The sequence below is a fragment of the Coregonus clupeaformis genome, chromosome 2, assembly GCF_020615455.1.
Source record: "Coregonus clupeaformis isolate EN_2021a chromosome 2, ASM2061545v1, whole genome shotgun sequence".
Lineage (NCBI taxonomy): Eukaryota > Metazoa > Chordata > Actinopteri > Salmoniformes > Salmonidae > Coregonus > Coregonus clupeaformis.
The window spans coordinates 32,301,809-32,322,369 of record NC_059193.1 but is presented as its reverse complement, the minus strand read 5'-3'; positions in this window follow the sequence as shown (position 1 = coordinate 32,322,369).

The following is a 20,561-nucleotide window of genomic DNA, read 5'->3' as shown; positions in this document are numbered from 1 at the left end:
GAACCTCTGCTTTATCACCCCGGAGGCAGACAGGTTCAGCCCGTGTCCTTTTGCTTTGGCTTTTCTATCCACTTCTTCTGGCCCATCTCCATCCCCCAGCATTAGAGGACAACTTTATTAAATCAGAATATATGGAATAAGGCAGCGGGTAGTGCCAAATGTTTATCTTTACAATAACAGTCAACATTCCATTGTCATTACAATGGTCTAAGTGACGACTTCAGTCCGTTGAACTCTTCGATTTCATCCAACAATGCTTCCCTCTTTCGTCGACTCATTGTCATACTCACGTTGCAACAATGACAATGCAGTCAATGGCAAGATAGCTAAATCCAGCTAGCCTTTCTTCCAACGTCTCTCACTCATCTGCCTTTCTTGCATAATGTGTCGGTGCTCACTTTAAAATGAATCCCAGCGGTGCCTCCAATGTTGTTACCCACTCAATAAGCTGATAAGGCCAACTCAAACTCAAAGTGGAATATGATAGCATATTAACACACAACATATCTAACACTTAAACACAGATTACTGTACTCACACATACTCAGAAATGAATACTGATATAGGCTTACTCACAAAACCACACAATAATGTGCTCACTCATAAACACACAAAGTGGCATGGTCGGGCTGTTAAGATTACAGATTGTGCCTTTAAGTGGGTATTTTAAATCTGGTTTTACTTTTGCCGTGTCATCCCTCACCCTCCCAAGTGCCCATCATCCCCCATCATCCCCCTATGCACAGGAGTGATGGTTAAACTGGGTTTCATGTTCTGCTGTCTGAAAATGATATTTTACACATTCCAAAAGCCAAATGCAATTTGGACTGTCACAAGTGGTCCACTTTTGAACATACAGTAGCTGGCATTTCTGGCATTCACTTTAAGTATCCATGCCTTTGACTATTATGACCTGAGATAATAGTTCTCTCAACTTTTCACCCGTACTACACTGCTGCTAACAGACGCAGAGGAATGGCAAAGATTCCATATCAAACGTTCCCTCCGCAATCTCTCACTCAGCTCATTGGAATGGTCTTAAATAAGCTAGCTAGCTCCCTCACACAGATAGTTAAAGGATGGGAAAGCTGAAGGAAGCATCTTAACCCAATTCAAAATGCCTGTTAGTCCTTTAAAGTGAGAAGAGCAATTCCCTTCACACAAGCTGGACAAGACACAGGTTAATAAATGACCCTCTCAAATACGCCGTTGAGGCTTTAAGCATGGGGATGAGGCCGAGAGAAAGGAAAATGGGATGACCCCGCGACCTCCCAACTCTTAACCCCTGCCCTGAGTCCTGGGCGACTCCCTGAGCGCTCCAACAAAAAGGCCCTGGTCGGACGGCCTATTTGGGCTTTGTCTCTGTGACCCACACACGCGTTGTCACTCCGGGTTCTTGCTGCTCGGCCTCATTATTCAACACACCTGGGTGGAGGGGGAGGAGAGAGAGAGAACTGGGGATGGATGGGCTTGCTGATTAAAATTAAACACACCAGGCAAGAATTTCTTCCAGATTCGTGTTATTCTTCATTCTTTTTTCTCTCGTTCCCTCCCTCCATGCACAGAAGATAGTAGCGGACGAGTGAAAGATATGTTGACAAGGGGTGCTAAGTGGATTTGAGTTATGGGCAGTTGGGCGATGTGTTTGTTTAACCATCTGGTAGCAACTCCCTTAGTTTTGTGATGTAGTGCCTGTGGATGGAAAAAGCCCAGTTCCTAATACACATGCGACTGATGACATGATGGGTCACACAAACAGCAGCTGGGTTCATTGATTCATATACCAGCTCACGTTTAAATCAGAAAAATATTGTAACGCTGCATGAGTGACATCACCAGGGACCTCCAGAAAAATGTGTTAAAAAAACTAGAATGAGAAATATGTTTCACGATAATTGGTTTCACATGAGTATGTATGCTACACCACATCTGATGAGCATTCAATCTTACATTTCAAGAGCTTCAATGTATAGGGAAATTATGACCATCATTTGTAATTACAGAAATTGAAATTGCAAACCAATATCAAATTTGTAAGTACGGTGTAACAATGTAATTATTCAGACCACAGCAAATGTTTATAGAATTTTTATGAGTCAGATTCCAGAATGATGCATGATAAAACATAAAAAACGTACACACTAAGAAGTAAACAAACTAACATTTCACTAATACAATGAGCTCTTTTCACAAGACAACACTGTGTCAAAGACCATGTCAAATCGCAGTCATCATTTCATAAGGCTCCTTATTGAATCAGGTGTGGGATGGGGATTCCATGTGGATAGGATTCTCTACGAGACGGCATTGTTCATTTTCAGCAATTACATGCAAAGTGCCTGTAACCGAATTAGGCCTCTCTTATTGAGGCGGTCGAAGCAATTACCCTGGCTTTTAATAAAGTGCCGACCGAATTCACTTTTTAATCTCCATCTTCTGAATTATTAAGCAGCTGTCCCGCCCCATCTTTTGATCACAGGCTTCCCGCTCACACAGAACTGATCGGAGGGAAGAAAAAAGGCCTTACAATAATATGGTGGAATTGGAGCCATAGTAATCGTAATGCAAAGCATTTTTCGATATATAGATAAGGACAGGGAAACAATCTGTAAAATTAATAACTTATATTCATGTTATATATTCATAATTTTCATAAAAAGCTTTTTATTGAAAAGGTTTGAACAAGAATATATGTATATGCGCTTCATTCAATGTAAAGGAGGACAAATCCAACAACTTGAAGGCAAAAAGCCGATCTAGATAGTTCCCTAGTGTCCAATTCTGTCACGTTGTATAATGATAGGAGACAGGTGCAGGAATAGAGTGGCTTGTAAAAGTATTCACCCCCCCTTGGCAGTTTACAATTTTGTTGCCTTACAACCTGGTAATTAAAATAGATTTTTGGGGGGTTTGTATCATTTGATTTACACAACATGCCTACCACTTTGAAGATGCAAAATATGTTTTATTGTGAAACAAACAACAAATAAGACAAAAAACAGAAAACTTGAGAATGCATAACTATTCACCCCCCCAAAGTCAATACTTTGTAGAGCCACCTTTTGCAGCAGTTACAGCTGCAAGTCTCTTGGGGTACGTCTCTATAAGCTTGGCACATCTAACCACTGGGATTTTTTCCCATTCTTCAAGGCAATACTGCTCCAGCTCCTTCAAGTTGGATGGGTTCCGCTGGTGTACAGCAATCTTTAAGTCATACCACAGATTCTCAATTGGATTGAGGTCTGGGCTTTGACTAGGCCATTCCAAGACCTTTAAATGTTTCCCCTTAAACCACTTGTGTTGCTTTAGCAGTATGCTTAGGGTCATTGTCCTGCTGGAAGGTGAACCTCAGTCCCAGTCTCAAATCTCTGGAAGACTGAAACAGGTTTCCCTCAAGCATTTCCCTGTATTTAGCGCCATCCATCATTCCTTCAATTCTGACCAGTTTCCCAGTCCCTGCCGATGAAAAACATCCCCACAGCATGATGCTGCCACCACCATGCTTCACTGTGGGGATGGTGTTCTCGGGGTGATGAGAGGTGTTGGGTTTGCGCCAGACATAGCGTTTTCCTTGATAGCCAAAAAGCTCAATTTTAGTCTAATCTGACCAGAGTACCTTCTTCCATATGTTTGGGGAGTCTCCCACATGCCTTTTGGCGAACACAAAACGTGTTTGCTTATTTTTTTCTTGAAGCAATGGCTTTTTTCTGGCCACTCTTCCGTAAAGCCCAGCTCTGTGGAGTGTACGGCTTAAAGTGGTCCTATGGACAGATACTCAAATCTCCGTTGTGGAGCTTTGCAGCTCCTTCAGAGTTATCTTAAGTCTCTTTGTTGCCTCTCTGCTTCATGCCCTCCTTGTCTGGTCTGTGAGTTTTGGTGGGCAGCCCTCTCTTGGCAGGTTTGTTGTGGTGCCATATTCTTTCCATTTTTTAATAATGGATTTAATGGTGCTCCGTGGGATGTTCAAAGTTTCTGATATTTTTTTATAACCCAACCCTGATCTGTACTTCTCCACAACTTTGTCCCTGACCTGTTTGGAGTGCTCCTTGGTCTTCATGGTGCCGCTTGCTTGGTGGTGCCCCTTGCTTAGTGGTGTTGCAGAGTCTGGGGCCTTTCAGAACAGGTGTATATATACTGAGATCATGTGACAGATCATGTGACACTTAGATTGCACACAGGTGGACTTTATTTAACTAATTATGTGACTTCTGAAGGTAATTGGTTGCACCAGATCTTATTTAGGGGCTTCATAGCAAAGGTGGTGAATACATTTGCACGCACCACTTCTCCGTTATTTATTTTTAGAATTTTTTGAAACAAGTAATTTTTTTCATTTCACTTCACCAATTTTGACTATTTTGTGTATGTCCATTACATGAAATCCAAATAAAAATACATTTAAATTACAGGTTGTAATGCAACAAAATAGGAAAAACGCCAAGGGGTGTGAATACTTTTGCAAGGCAATGTACGATATAGGGGTTTTATTTTACTCCACCCAACACAGGGTCCGTCATGAAAAATGACGGGGACGAAGCCCAAAACAAACACATATATATATATATATAACAAAGGGATGAAACCCAACCAAAAGAGCGAGGTGTAAACCTCTAAATAATACATGGGACGAGACCCGTAATAAGTGCACAATTCCACGGTATGTAACCTGAAATACAAAGTACTCACAAGACAAATGGAAATGGGACAATTATCGACAAGGACAATTGGGGACAGAGGGCACATATATACACATACTAATCAGGGGGAATGGGAACCAGGTGTGCGTGACACCTAGAAGGCCGGTGACGTAGACCTCCAGAGCCCCCCCCAGCAGTGGGACGACACCGGCCAGCGAAGCATCCAGGATGTCCACCGCAGGAACCTAGCACTGCTCCTCTGGGCCGTACCCCTCCCAGTCGATGAGGTACTGGAGATGCCCCGTCCGACGCCTCGAATCCAGGATTTCACGGAGCAAGTACGCCGGACCTTCCTTTGATGTCCAGAGGAGGAGGTGGTGCGTCACTGGGTCCAGCCTCAGTAAAGGGACCAGGCACCACTGGCCTGAGGAGAGACACATGAAAAGTCGGTTTAATGCGGTAATCAGCAGGGAGTTGCAAACGGTACGTTACCTCATTAACCCTCCTCAGGACTTTAAACGGCCCCACAAACTGAGGGCTCAGCTTCCGGCAGGGCAGGCGGAGGGGCAGGTTCCGGGTGGAGAGCCAGACCCGGTTGCCTGGAGAGAAAACAGGCATCTCACTCCGGTGGCGGTCGGCCTGTTCCTTGTGCCGATGCATGGCCCGCTGGAGATGAGTGTGCACAGTGTTCCAGATCTCCTCAGCACGCCGAAACCACTCGTCCACCGCATGGGCCTCGGTCTGGATCGGATGTCAAGGTGCCAGGGTCGACTGATATCCCAACACACACTGGAAAGGAGTGAGGTTAGTGGAGGAGTGGCAGAGGAAATCTGCGCGTACTCAGCCCAAGGTAGAAAATCTTTCCACTCTCCCGGCCGGTCCTGACAGTAACACCTCAGGAACCGGTGCTGGAGGCTGGAGGGACTGCACATTCCCCTCCAAACGCAGGATGGTTGCCAGCACGCTGTCCATGGCGTTGCCGATGCTGGAGAGACAGTCCTCGGGATGCTGACGGTCTCTATGATGGTCACTAGCTTGGCCTTTCCAACTGTCTCCATTTAGGAGCGTCGATAATTTTGTCACGTTGTATAATGATAGGAGACAGGTGCAGGAATACGTAATAGGGTTTTATTTTACTCACCCCAACGCAGGGTACGTCATGAAAAAACGACGGGGATGAAGCACTAAACAAACACGTATATACAGTTGAAGTCTGAAGTTTACATACACTTAGGTTGGAGTCATTAAAACTCGTTTTTCAACCACTCCACACATTTCTTGTTAACAAACTATAGTTTTGGCAAGTCGGTTAGGACATCTAGTAATTTTTACAATTGGTTATAGACAGATTATTTCACTTATAATTCACTGTATCACAATTCCAGTGGGTCAGAAGTTTACAAACACTAAGTTGACTGTGCCTTTAAACAGCTTGGAAAATTCCAGAAAATGATGTCATGGCTTTAGAACTTTCTGATAGGCTAATTGACATCATTTGAGTCAATTGGAGGTGTACCTGTGGATGTATTTCAAGGCCTACCTTCAAACTCAGTGCCTCTTTGCTTGACATCATGGGAAAATCAAAAGAAATCAGCCAAGACCTCAGAAAAAAAATTGTAGACCTCCACAAGTCTGGTTCATCCTTGGGAGTAATTTCCAAACGCCTGAAGGTACCACGTTCATCTGAACAAACAATAGTACGCAAGTATAAACACCATGGGACCATGCAGCCGTCATACCGCTCAGAAAGGAGACGCGTTCTGTCTCCTAGAGATGAACGTACTTTGGTGCGAAAAGTGCAAATCAATCCCAGAACAACAGCAAAGGACCTTGTGAAGATGCTGGAGGAAACAGGTACAAAAGTATCTATATCCACAGTAAAACGAGTCCTATATCGACATAACCTGAAAGGCCGCTCAGCAAGGAAGAAGCCACTGCTCCAAAACCGCCATAAAAAAGCCAGACTACGGTTTGCAACTGCACATGGGGACAAAGATCGTACTTTTTGGAGAAATGTCCTCTGGTCTGATGAAACAAAAATATAACTCTTTGGCCACAATGACCATCGTTATATTTGGAGGAAAAAGGTGTAGGATTGCAAGCCGAAGAACACCAACCCAACCGTGAAGCACGGGGTGGCAGCATCATGCTGTGGGGGTGCTTTGCTGCAGGAAGGACTGGTGCACTTCACAAAATAGATGGCATTATGAGGAAGGAAAATTATGTGGATATATTGAAGCAACATCTCAAGACATCAATCAGGAAATTAAAGCTTGGTCGCAAATGGGTCTTCCAAATGAGCAATGACCCCAAGCATACTTCCAAAGTTGTGGCAAAATGGCTTAAGGACAACAAAGTCAGGAGGAATGGGCCAAAATTCACCCAATTTATTGTGGGAAGCTTGTGGAAGGCTACCCGATACGTTTGACCCAAGTTAAACAATTTAAAGGCAATGCTACCAAATACTAATTGAGTGTATGTAAACGTCTGACCCACTGGGAATGTGATGAAAGAAATAGAAGCTGAAATAAATCATTCTCTCTACTATTATTCTGACATTTCACGTTCTTAAAATAAAGTGGTGATCCTAACTGACCTAAGACAGGGAATATTTACTAGGATTAAATGTCAGGAATTGTGGAACAACTGAGTTTAAATGTATTTGGCTAAGGTGTATGTAAACTTTCGACTTCAACTGTATACACGTACTAATCAGGTTGAATGGGAACCAGGTGTGCGTAACGAGACAGTCCGGGGTTGGTGGTAATGATCTAGTTCAGTGACACCTAGAAGGCCGGTGACATAGACCTCCGGAGCTGGTGAACGGAATGAGCAGCAGTACCGGGGGGATCCGTGACAAATTCATGATCTTCCATTCCGTCCATTCCCCACAGCAATGCCACCAGTCAAGAAAACTAATATAAGCTGGATCATGTTTTGAAATGGAAACAGTCACAAGTTAATGTTAACAAACATGGAAGATTGATCCTCTGTAAAACCCAAACCGTTTGGATCAATAAAAGCCATTCTCTAACTGAGGAAACAAAGCCGAAGTCCTGATTTCTCTTTGAGCAGCTTGGTGTAGTTTTTTTTTTACCAATCAGGAGAAATGTCAGGAGAACTGTAAACGTATAAAAGGTCAGCCCAGTACTAACAGACCAAACCATGCTTTAATTACGCATGCTGTTCTCTATAGCAGAGGCCATAGACGCGCTCTGGCACTGGAGATTACATTTGTTTTGTTTTCACACCATGTTGAGCCTCACACAACTGTAGCTTTAATAGTGTAACCGGGAGAGCTCTTTGAGCGGCTAGTCGTCGTGTTTGTTGCTACTGTGCGGCAGCCATAATATGTCTGGTGTCATCGACAATAAAAATCAATGTCCAAGGGTTGTGGTTGTTGGTTTTGACTTCAGACCAACTAGCTGGAACTTTGATCTTTCACACATTTTTCTTTCCCTTTGTCATTACAGCTCTGACATCTAAAGGTATGGAAAATAGAAATATAACAAGCTATACAGTAACTGTCAAAAGTTTGGACACACCTACTCATTCAAGAGTTTTTCTTTATTTTTACTATTTTCTACATTGTAGAATAATAATGAAGACATCAAAACTATGAAATAACACATATGGAATCATGTAGTAACCAAAAAAAGTGTTAAACAAATCAACAGATATTTTATATTTGAGATTCATCAAAGTAGCCACCGTTTGCCTTGATAACAGCTTTGCACACTCTTGGCATTCTCTCAACCAGCTTCATGAGGTAGTCACCTGGAATAAATTTCGCAATTCTTAATGCGTTTGAGCTAATCAGTTGTGTTGTGACATGGTAGGGCTGGTATACAGAAGATATCCCTATTTGGTAAAAGACCAAGTCCATATTATGGCAAGAACAGCTCAAATAAGCAAAGAGAAATGACAGTCCATTATTACTTTAAGACATGAAGGTCACTCAATCCGGAAAATGTAAAGAACTTTGATAGTTTCTTCAAGTGCAGTCGCAAAAACCATCAAGCGCTATGATGAAACTGGCTCTCATGAGGACCGCCACAGGAAAGGAAGACCCAGAGTTACCTCTGCTGCAGAGGATAAGTTCATTAGAGTGAACAGCACCTCAGATTGCAGCCCAAATAAATGCTTCACAGAGTTCAAGGAACAGACACATCTCAACATCAACTGTTCAGAGGAGACTGCATGAATCAGGCCTTCATGGTGGAATTGCTGCAAATAAATCACTACTAAAGGACACCAATAAGAAGAAGAGACTTGCTTGGGCCAAGAAACAAGAGCAATGGACATTAGACCGGTGGAAATCTGTCCTTTGGTCTGATGAGTCCAAATTTAAGATACAGTGGGGGAAAAAAGTATTTAGTCAGCCACCAATTGTGCAAGTTCTCCCACTTAAAAAGATGAGAGAGGCCTGTAATTTTCATCAAAGGTACACGTCAACTATGACAGACAAAATTAGAAAAAAAAATCCAAAAAATCACATTGTAGGATTTTTAATGAATTTATTTGCAAATTATGGTGGAAAATAAGTATTTGGTCAATAACAAAAGTTTCTCAATACTTTGTTATATACCCTTTGTTGGCAATGACACAGGTCAAACGTTTTCTGTAAGTCTTCACAAGGTTTTCACACACTGTTGCTGGTATTTTGTCCCATTCCTCCATGCAGATCTCCTCTAGAGCAGTGATGTTTTGGGGCTGTCGCTTGGCAACACAGACTTTCAACTCCCTCCAAAGATTTTCTATGGGGTTGAGATCTGGAGACTGGCTAGGCCACTCCAGGACCTTGAAATGCTTCTTACGAAGCCACTCCTTCGTTGCCCGGGCGGTGTGTTTGGGATCATTGTCATGCTGAAAGACCCAGCCACGTTTCATCTTCAATGCCCTTGCTGATGGAAGGAGGTTTTCACTCAAAATCTCACGATACATGGCCCCATTCATTCTTTCCTTTACACGGATCAGTCGTCCTGGTCCCTTTGCAGAAAAACAGCCCCAAAGCATGATGTTTCCACCCCCATGCTTCACAGTAGGTATGGTGTTCTTTGGATGCAACTCAGCATTCTTTGTCCTCCAAACACGACGAGTTGAGTTTTTACCAAAAAGTTCTATTTTGGTTTCATCTGACCATATGACATTCTCCCAATCCTCTTCTGGATCATCCAAATGCACTCTAGCAAACTTCAGACGGGCCTGGACATGTACTGGCTTAAGCAGGGGGACACGTCTGGCACTGCAGGATTTGAGTCCCTGGCGGCGTAGTGTGTTACTGATGGTAGGCTTTGTTACTTTGGTCCCAGCTCTCTGCAGGTCATTCACTAGGTCCCCCCGTGTGGTTCTGGGATTTTTGCTCACCGTTCTTGTGATCATTTTGACCCCACGGGGTGAGATCTTGCGTGGAGCCCCAGATCGAGGGAGATTATCAGTGGTCTTGTATGTCTTCCATTTCCTAATAATTGCTCCCACAGTTGATTTCTTCAAACCAAGCTGCTTACCTATTGCAGATTCAGTCTTCCCAGCCTGGTGCAGGTCTACAATTTTGTTTCTGGTGTCCTTTGACAGCTCTTTGGTCTTGGCCATAGTGGAGTTTGGAGTGTGACTGTTTGAGGTTGTGGACAGGTGTCTTTTATACTGATAACAAGTTCAAACAGGTGCCATTAATACAGGTAACGAGTGGAGGACAGAGGGGCCTCGTAAAGAAGAAGTTACAGGTCTGTGAGAGCCAGAAATCATGCTTGTTTGTAGGTGACCAAATACTTATTTTCCACCATAATTTGCAAATAAATTCATAAAAAATCCTACAATGTGATTTTCTGGAAAAATTATTCTCAATTTGTCTGTCAGAGTTGACGTGTACCTATGATGAAAATTACAGGCCTCTCTCATCTTTTTAAGTGGGAGAACTTGCACAATTGGTGGCTGACTAAATACTTTTTTCCCCCACTGTATTTGGTTCCAACCGCCATGTCTTTGTGAGACGCGGAGTAGGTGAACGGATGATCTCCGCATGTGTGGTTCCCACCGTGAAGCACGGAGGAGGAGGTGTGATGGTGCTTTGCTGGTGACACTATCAGTTATTTATTTAGAATTCAAGGCACACTTAACCAGCATGGCTACTACAGCATTCTGCAGCGATACGCCATCCCATCTGGATTGCGCTTAGTGGGACTATCATTTGTTTTTCAACAGGACAATGATTCAAAACACACCTCCAGGCTGTGTAAGGGACATTTGATCAAGGAGAGTGATGGAGTGCTGCATCAGATAACCTGGCCTCCACAATCACCCGACCTCAACCCAATTGAGATGGTTTTGGATGAGTTGGACCGCGGAGTGAAGGAAAAGCAGCCAACAAGTGTGGGAACTCCTTCAAGACTATTGGAGAAGCATTCCTCATGATCTGGTTGAGAGAATGCCAAGAGTGTGCAAAGCTGTCATCAAGGCAAGGGGTGGCTACTTTGAAGAATCTGAAATCTATAATATATTTTTATTTGTTTAACACTTTTTTCAACCGGCCACCTCTTCCCTTCATTCTACTGGCTAATGTACAGTCGCTCGATAATAAGATGGATGACCTCCGATTGCGGATTTGCAACCAACAGGACTCTCGAAACTGCAATTTTCTTTTCTTTTCTGAAACATGGCTCTCGGACAAGATACCCCCCCATGGCTATCCAACTCGATGGATTCTCCATTCACCGGGTGGACAGGAGAGTGGAGTCGGGGAAATCGAGGGGGGGAGGGGTTTGCCTCTACATCAACTCCAATTGGTGTGCTAACTCCAGCACTGTTCACCCATCTTGGAATACCTGATGGTCAAATGCCGACCGTTCTACCTCCCAAGGGAGTTTTCAGCTGTTATTGTGACTGTTGTATACATTCCACCCCAGGATAAGAAAATGAACAAGCTGGCACCTAATGAACTGTACAAGGCTATAAACAAGCAAGAAAACCTACATCCAGAGGCTGCTTTTCTGGTTGCCGGCGATTTTAATTCCTCGTCACTAAGACATGTGATGCCCAACTTCCATCAGCCCGTCTCCAATGCCACTAGGGGCGTTAAAGTCCTAGACCACTGTTATTCTACCCACAAGCAAGCATACAAGGCCCTCCCTCATCCACCATTCGGCAAATCAGATCATGACTCCGTACTCCTGCTTCCTGTTTACAAGCAGAAACTCAAACAAGAAGTACCGATGACTCACTCCGTTGAGAAATGGTCACCAGAATCAGAGTTTATGCTACAGGACTGCTTTACTAGCGCTGATTGGAATATGTTTCAAGACTCAGCCGATAACATTGGCTAGCTATCCACCTCCGTCACCGGCTTCAGTAGAAAATGTATCGGCGACGTTGTCCCCACGGTGAGGGTTTGCTGCTTCCCCAATCAAAAGCCCTGGATTAACACAGAGGTTGGCGCTAAACTAAAGGAAAGGGTTACCGCACACAGAGCTATCATAGACAACCCTGAAGCTACGGTCGAGGACAAGAATAAGTACAAGAAGTCCCACTATGACCTCCGCAAAGTCACCAAATGAGCAAAAGGACAATATTGGAATAAGGTGGAATCATACTACACAGGCTCCGACACCTGGCGTACGTGGCGGGGGCTACAGTCCATTAGGGATTACAAAGGAAGACCCAACCGTGATCTGCCCAACGATGCCGCTCTACCAGACGAACACAATGCATTTTATGCATGCTTTAACAAGAACAACATCGTGCCGATTGTGAGGGCCGTCACCGACCCAGAGGATTGGGTGATCTCGCTCTCCGAGGCCAAAGTGAAAAAGGTCTTTAATCAGGTCAACACCCGCAAGGCCGCGGGGCCTGACGGTATTCCAAGGGGCGTTCTCAGAGCATGCGCAGAACAGCTGGCAGGCATATTCAGGGTAATTGTCAACCTCTCCTTGTCCCAGTCTGTAATCCCCACATGTTTTAAGATGACCACCATCGTTCCTGTCCCCAAAAACTCTAAGGCTTCATGCCACAATAACTACCGCCCTGTAGCACTCAATTTTGTAATCTTGAAGTGCTTTGAGAGGCTGGTTATTGCACACATTAACTCCACCATCCCAGCCACCCTAGATCCACTCCAATTTGCATACCGCCCCAACAGATCCATAGATGACCCAATCTCAATTGCTCTCCACACTGCCCTCACCCACCTGGATAAGAGGAATACCTATGTGAGAATGCTGTTCATTGACTACAGCTCAGCATTCAAAACCATTGTCCACTCCAAGCTCGTCACCAAGCTTAGGACTCTGGGTCTGAACACCTCCCTCTGCAACTGGATCCTGGACTTCATGACGGGCCGACCCCAGGTGGTGAGGGGGCGATAGCTTCAAGTTCCTCGGTGTCCAAATCACTTAAGACTTAAAATGGTCCAAACAAACGTGCACAGTTGTGAAGAATGTGCGACAGCACTTCTTCCTCCTCAGGAGGTTGAAAAAGTTTGGCATGGGCCCTCAAATCCTCAAAAAGTTATACAGCTGTACGATTGGGAACATTTTGACTGGCATCATCACTGTCTGGTATGGTAATAGCACCGCCCTCGATCGCAAGGTGCTACAGAGGGTGGTGCGGACAGCCCAGTACATCACTGGGGCAGAGCTCCCTGCCATCCAGGACCTCTATATCAGGCGTTGTGGTAGGAAGGCCTGGCAAATCGTTAAAGACTCCAACCACCCAAGCCATAGACGATTCTCTCTGCTTCCGCATGGCAAGCGGTACCGGTGCATCAAGTCTGGTATCAACAGGCTCTTGAACAGCTTCTATCCCCAAGCAATAAGACTGATAAATAGCTAACAAAATAGCTAGACGGACTATCTGAGTTAACCTTGTATCCTTATTGACCTTTTTATTTTTGTCTCTATCATCTTCTCACTCACACAGAACATGCACATACATTTATACTGACTCTACACACCCTCACACGCACTCACATACAAGCTGCTGCTACTCTGTTTATCTTATATCCTGATGCCTAGTCACCTTACCCCTATACATATCTACCTCCATCACTCCAGTATCCCTGCACATTATATATATGGTAGTGGAACTGACCCTGTATATAGTATGCTTACTTACTTATTGTGTTGTTCATATTTCTTCTAATTTCTCATGTTTTTTTTCTAGTCTTACATTCTTATTGATTATTGCATTGATGGGTTTTGAGTTTGCAAGAAATGCATTTCACTGTACTTGTGCATGTGACATTCAAACTTGAAACAAAAATCACCGCCCTGATCCACTGGCCATTTGGGCTAAAAGGGAAGCCCAAAACGCTTTACTGGCCAATGTAATGATGTGCTTGTCCATTAATTTGAGCTCGTCACACCCCGTGTCACACCCCGTATAAGTTGAGCACAATTTATGTATTTGTGTGAACTCTTTCCCTTTTCCTCTTTTGTCTTTCTCCACATTACCCTAATAGCTACGGGACAAACAGGCGTTCAACAATTCCCTACAAGCTAACATAACACATGTAATTCAGATTTGAGGTTTGCATGGCCACACTTTATTGGATGATCAAATGACTGCATCAAAGTGAAAAAGCACACTCTGGTGACTTAATTGACTCTCCATTTAGCAGACGCTCTTATCCAGAGCAACTTACAGTTAGTGAGTGCATACATTATTTTATTTTTTCATACTGGCCCCCCGTGAGAATCGAACCCACAACCCTGGCGTTGCAAATGCCATGCTCTACCAACTGAGCTACATCCCTGCCGGCCATTCCCTCCCCTACCCTGGACGACGCTGGGCCACTTGCGCGCCACCCCATGGGTCTCCCGGTCGCGGCCGGCTACGACAGAGCCTGGATTTGAACCAGGATCTCTAGTGGCACAGCTAGCACTGCGATGCAGTGCCTTAGACCACTGCGCCACTCGGGAGTACAGTTCAAAGGTTAATTCATGATTATTCCTCCATCCCAGCAGGAGCCGCCTTCTCTCCCGTGGCCAGCCGTGTGAAAGGAACTCATTTTAGGGAGATAAATCTCAGGGAGATCATTTGCCTTGATTTAATCAGGAGCAATGTTATTTTTGGAGATTACTGGACATAACCAAGAGGAATTGGTTTATTGATCTTCTACCAGTCACTGACTTACATATTACAGGATGTACCCTTTACAGGATGTGTTTAATGATTAATATGTGGTTTAATGCTCATTAAATACTTTACGTAAACTGTAAGATTCTAATGTGACCATTGAAATATATCACAGTAGGTCTTGGGATACATTTTTCATTCAGGCAGATTGACATTGATAACCATCCTTCCATACATATGTCTAAAAAAAGAACATAAATACAATTATTAGTCATATTATATAAATAAATAAAAACTATTGAGGGAAAGTCTCTAATACACAGATACAACGTAAACATGTTTGGAATAGTGCTCAGTCATGGCAAAGCCACAGCTTTAAAATGCATTACTGTGTGAAACTGTCTCCGAGTGTGACCCGGGCTGAAATCACTCTCCTGCCTTTTGACCCAGAACCCTGCTTGCGGAAAACTGCCAGAGCAAAATGAGAGCGGCAGAGTTCAGGATAGATTTGATTTCACTTCTGGCCAGGTGTGGGCTTTGTACTTGTCACGAACCATACCAGTGTTCTGGCCTTTCCATCCAAAAGCTAGTTATTTACACCCATACCTGGCTCTTTGTTTTAATGCAAATGTTGGATGTGAAAATTCCATCACTAACTAGAACCACAATGTTCCACACAAGCTCAATGAAAATATGTACCTACATACACCTAAAATAAAATGTCTAATAAATGTGTAACATGAGTGTTCATTTGAAGTAATATGGATTTTTCGGAAATATTTCAATATATTCAAAATATTCAACAAACCTGTGGTATAATCTGCTAAAATTGTTCTCGCATAACAACCCATGAATGTAATGTAACCTAAAAAGGAGATGCGCATGGAACACAGTGTCATGGTCCCTAGGTATGACAATTACATTGTTCAGCAACAGGAATTCTCCATGATGCATTACTCTACGTACACTACACAATGAAGATTGATGTTCCAAATCGAATTTTATGGTTGGGGAATCTCGCCCAGTTGATAAATGAACCTAGATTTGAATCAATTTAATCTCTAGGAATATTCTTTGACTGTTCTGTCTATTTCAATTACACAATTCCCCTACTTGTAGATCAATAAAGTTTATTCAGTCATCTGATACTATATATCTTACAATTTTGTGGTCATTTACATGCATTAACTATTTTAGGAAAAATACCTAATCGGTAGTCATCCACTGCATGATTACAACCGAGATGTATTTCAAATCTTATCTTTGTTAACTTGTACTACGTACAGCATTACTAAAGATATCAGTGGAACTTTGGCAAAAGTTGATCACAGCTAGACATTATTCTGTTGAAATAACTCTCCAAAGTCACCTCCCGTTCTACATTCATTCCGAGGCATATACATTTGTCTGAACCCAGCACTGGGATTTCATTTCTCCCGTATGCAGCGGACAGTTGTCCTATGGGTTAATGGCCCACCGAAGACCTGAATCAGGACCAGATGAAAGGAACCTAAAGGGCCCTCATTTTCCCCCATTAATCATCCTTGTTTTCTTTAAAGTGATCTTTTCACCCTGTTTTAAGTACCTGTCTGTTTTCTGGGGGCTCGTCTGAGGTGCAAGAGGCCAACTGGAGGCCTATCCGAGCCTCGCACCCTCCTCACAAGGAGTCCCCGGAGCCCAGACTCAGGCTCCAGGTTTAATGGCTTTTGTAATGGCAAATTATAAGGAGCTACAAGCGGAAGATTAATCGAAGGGTGGTCTAGGACTCGCCGGGGTTCAGGCTTTAAGGTAACCCGAGATTGTTAACGTCACACAGAAAAATGTGGACGGCTGCCCTGGCCGACCACAGCATCGCAGACACATGAACTCTTACAACATTCCGTTTTACCAGGCTTAATATTTTCACTGCCCGGGGCCAACTGACCAAAAAATCATTATCATTTGTAAAATTAACAAATTGTTTTGTCAGGATTTTCAGCACCATCATCATTCCTGTGCTAATAGATTTGCTATGACTCAGAGGCCACTTAATTCTCTCTCTCGTTATGGCACTGCTGAGCTGAGCTGAGTATTTCCTTCAAAAGCTGAAGACTCATTTAACTGTAAGACAGGTCAAAATGAACGAGGGAGTAAAAAATCTGAGATGCACTTTGTCAAGGTGTACAAAATGCCCAGAAATATTAAAGTCCTCCCTGATATGAAACATATATTTGTTCACTGTGTGAATGAAGTAAAGTAGCTATGTAATTGTGAACACATATTCCCTGAGTTAATGTGGGGGTGTAACCCCAGTGTGTATGAGACTACAGAGAGGTGATCTTTGTTTTACTTTGGGTGGGATCCATTTCTGTATTTTGAGGTATGGCGTCATGCCCTACTTCAGTCAAACTGTGTGTCTACGTGTAAAGCATTGCACTCTGGGATGACATGATTATGTCATTAGGGTAGTGACCTCTGCCTTTACTACATCAATTTGAAATTGATCCTGTAGGACCTTAACTCTTGATGAAGCATCTCAGCATTATCATGTATCACATCAAATCTTTAAGAAATTCAAGATTTATTGTTATCATACTTAAAAATATACAACAAACCTCAATTCACACAAAACAAAAATACAACATTTATATTAAAATAAAAATATAACCATTATAATCAGTAATAGGTCTGAGCAGCCAACAAATTATCTCAAGGAGAACATAAAGACAATCTCACCACATGAGGGCCACTAAAACAGTGTGAGTCTCACCTTTTAAAGGAACGTCATGGTTGTTTGATGCTCCTATAGCTGTCACGCCGAACTTGGTATTAGAGAAACCAGACAAAATTGAGGGACTACTTTAATGTGTTGACACTTATCTGGTAAGTCCTGTCTAAGTGGTACCATTTTAGTTTTGCTCTTTCATATAAATGACATCTGAGATGACATCTGAGATGAGGCTGCATTTTCCTCAGAACAGCACTTGACCCCTCCTAAGAATGCGAAAAACAAAAAAAATGCTAACGAAATGGGAGGCCCAAGTACCCCACTCATATCTCATCTCTATTAACTGGTTTACTGGTGACCCCAGGGGTCCTCGTAAAGGTTTACACAGAGGTTTCAGTTAGAGTTCCCTTTAAAAGAATGAAAGAAATCGGTTAGTTTATGGTTAGCCTTCAGAATTTTACGGCATGTTTTACTAAAGTTCCCATTTTTACAGACCCTGGTTCCAATTAGCCAGCCAGTGGCATATGGGTCTAACCTGAGCTTTACTTTATTCTTGAGAAAAAAAACGTGAGAGGGCGCTTAATTGACTGTTGATCTCTGAGGACACACACAGGTCAAGCCAGGAGGCTCGGAGTCAGGTTCGAGATCAGCATTAGCTGAGCTATGCTGCCACTTCAAGAATGGAATGAAGTACGACTGGACCAAAAAGGTGGTCACCCATAGATCACTTCTAATTTCTTACAATGTAAATTTGTATTAGCTACACCAGTTGGAATGCAATGTGGGAGCTAATTTCATTCAATACAATGATCAAGTTCTAGGTTTTACACTGGGGGAAAAGGGTCCATATCAGGCGATATCTTTACATTACACGTTTTTGATATTCTAGAGAATACAGACCATTTCCAATGCATATTTTGAGTTGTGGATTTGCACAATATCCTGACAAATTCTGAATCCAGATGTGTCTTTTAGACATATATGGTATTGGGATTACTCCGAATATCACACATTGTCACAGATTTTGCTGAGGCTGCCCCTCCTCCTTGCTCGGGCAGGCTTCGGCGTTCGTCGTCACCGGAGTACTAGCTGCTACCGATCCATGTATCTATGTTCGACTTGTTTTGTCTTTATTGGTCACACCTGTTTCCCATTATGTAGTTATGTCTTCCCTATTTAACCCTCTGTCTCACACTGTGTGTTGTGCGTGTTTGTTCATGTTTCGGTTGTCGTTAGTGTGCAGGTTTGTTCCCTCCCCGCGTGGAGGTTGTTGTTCATTATTTTACCTTTGAGTAAAGTACGCCTTTTGATTAGCTCTGTGTCCTGCGCCTGACTTCGCCTACCGCATTACACTGATGCCTTGACAGAAACACGCACCATCTACATGGAGTCAGCAGGTACAGCTATGCCAGCCGGATCGATGGAGGAACGTGTCCAACAACAAGCGGCCATGATCCAGGCTCTCAGCACCGCTATGGAACGAGTTGTGAACACTATGGAGCGATGGGAGAGAGGAGGTATCCCTATACCTCCTCCGATTACACCACCACCTACACCGATGTCATTCGCTTCACCCTCTGGGTCCAGTGGGATTCGGCTCTCGCTCCCGAGGGCTTATGACGGTACAGCTGCCGGGTGTCAGGGTTTTCTGCTCCAGGTAGAGCTCTACATGGCAACTATACACCCGGCTCCCTCGGGATACGAGAGCGTGTCCGCCCTCATCTCCTGTCTGTCCAGTAAAGCGCTGGAGTGGGCCAACGCCGAGTGGGGGGGAATAGATGCCGCAACTGTAAGGTATGCAGAGTTTACCCGCCGCTTTAGGGCGGTATTCGATCATCCACCAGAGGGGAGAGCGGCGGTGAGCGTCTATTCCACCTCAGACAGGGGAAGAGGAGCGCGCAGGAATTTCGGACTCTGGCTGCCAGCGCAGGATGGAATGAGAGGGCCCTCATCGACCACTACCGTTTCAGCTTGAGGGAGGACGTTCGTCGGGAATTGGCCTGCAGGGACACCAACCTAAACCTGGACCAACTGGTGGATATGTTGATTCGACTGGATAACCTGTTGGCTACCCGCGGACGTCCGGATCAGGGGCCGTCCATTCCATCCCCCAGCACCTCCGACCCTACCCCTATGGAGCTCGGAGGTGCTGTGTAACGATCCCGGCTGTCTGAGTCGGGGTCTGGTCGTAATCTCCAGTTTCCCGAGGGTTCGGGAACGCTCCGGGGAGCGCTCTGGTTTCCGCACCTGATTCCTGTTAGCAATCTGCACACCTGGGCCTAATCAGCACCTTTCTTAGGCTCTGGCCCAACATCCAGTTCCTGCCGGATCGTTAGCCATGAACAGTAGGTGTATCTGCGTATCAGTTAGAGTATCTAGCGTGAGTTTTTGTTGTTTTGTACTTTGTTGAGTTTTGTGTCCTTACCTCCGTTTTTGTTTCACCTGCAGTCACACGTCCGGAACCTTCACCCCACCTCTGCCTGATGGTCGGCGGCTGCCGAGCCATCACTGGACCTTGCACTGCACCCCCAACTACTCATCCACGCCGCCCGCTCTGTCCCTGGAATATTCTGCACCTTTTGTTTGTATCCGAATAAACCCTCACTTTCGTTCAACTCTCCTTGTCCTGGTCTGCTTTTGGGTTCTGGCTGAGGGAACTGTGACAGAACGATCCGGCCAATTATGAACCCAGCGGACCTGGACTCCGTTCGCCATGCCATCACCCAGCAGGAGAAGATGTTGGGCCATCATAGCACGGTACTACAGGAGATCGCGTTGGCAGTTCGGAACCTCTCTACCGGTCTGACGGAGGTCCAGGACCAGCGCAAGTTTCCGGTGGAGGATCCACTACCGGTTTCACCCATCCCGCCTGCCGCTTCTGGAGCTGTGTCCTTCCGTGAGCCCGAGGTTCCGACGCCGGATAGATATGAGGGGAGCTGGGAAGATGCCGTTCCTTCCTTATGCAGTGTGGATTAGTGTTCGATCTACAGCCCTACTCTTATGCCACAGACAAGGCTAGGATAGCCTTTGTGATTGCGTTGCTGCGTGGTCGAGCGCTGGAGTGGGCTTCAGCCGTTTGGGAACGACAAGACCCCTGCATGGCTTCATACCAGGGGTTCACGGCCGAGTTGAGGAAGCTCTTCGACCAT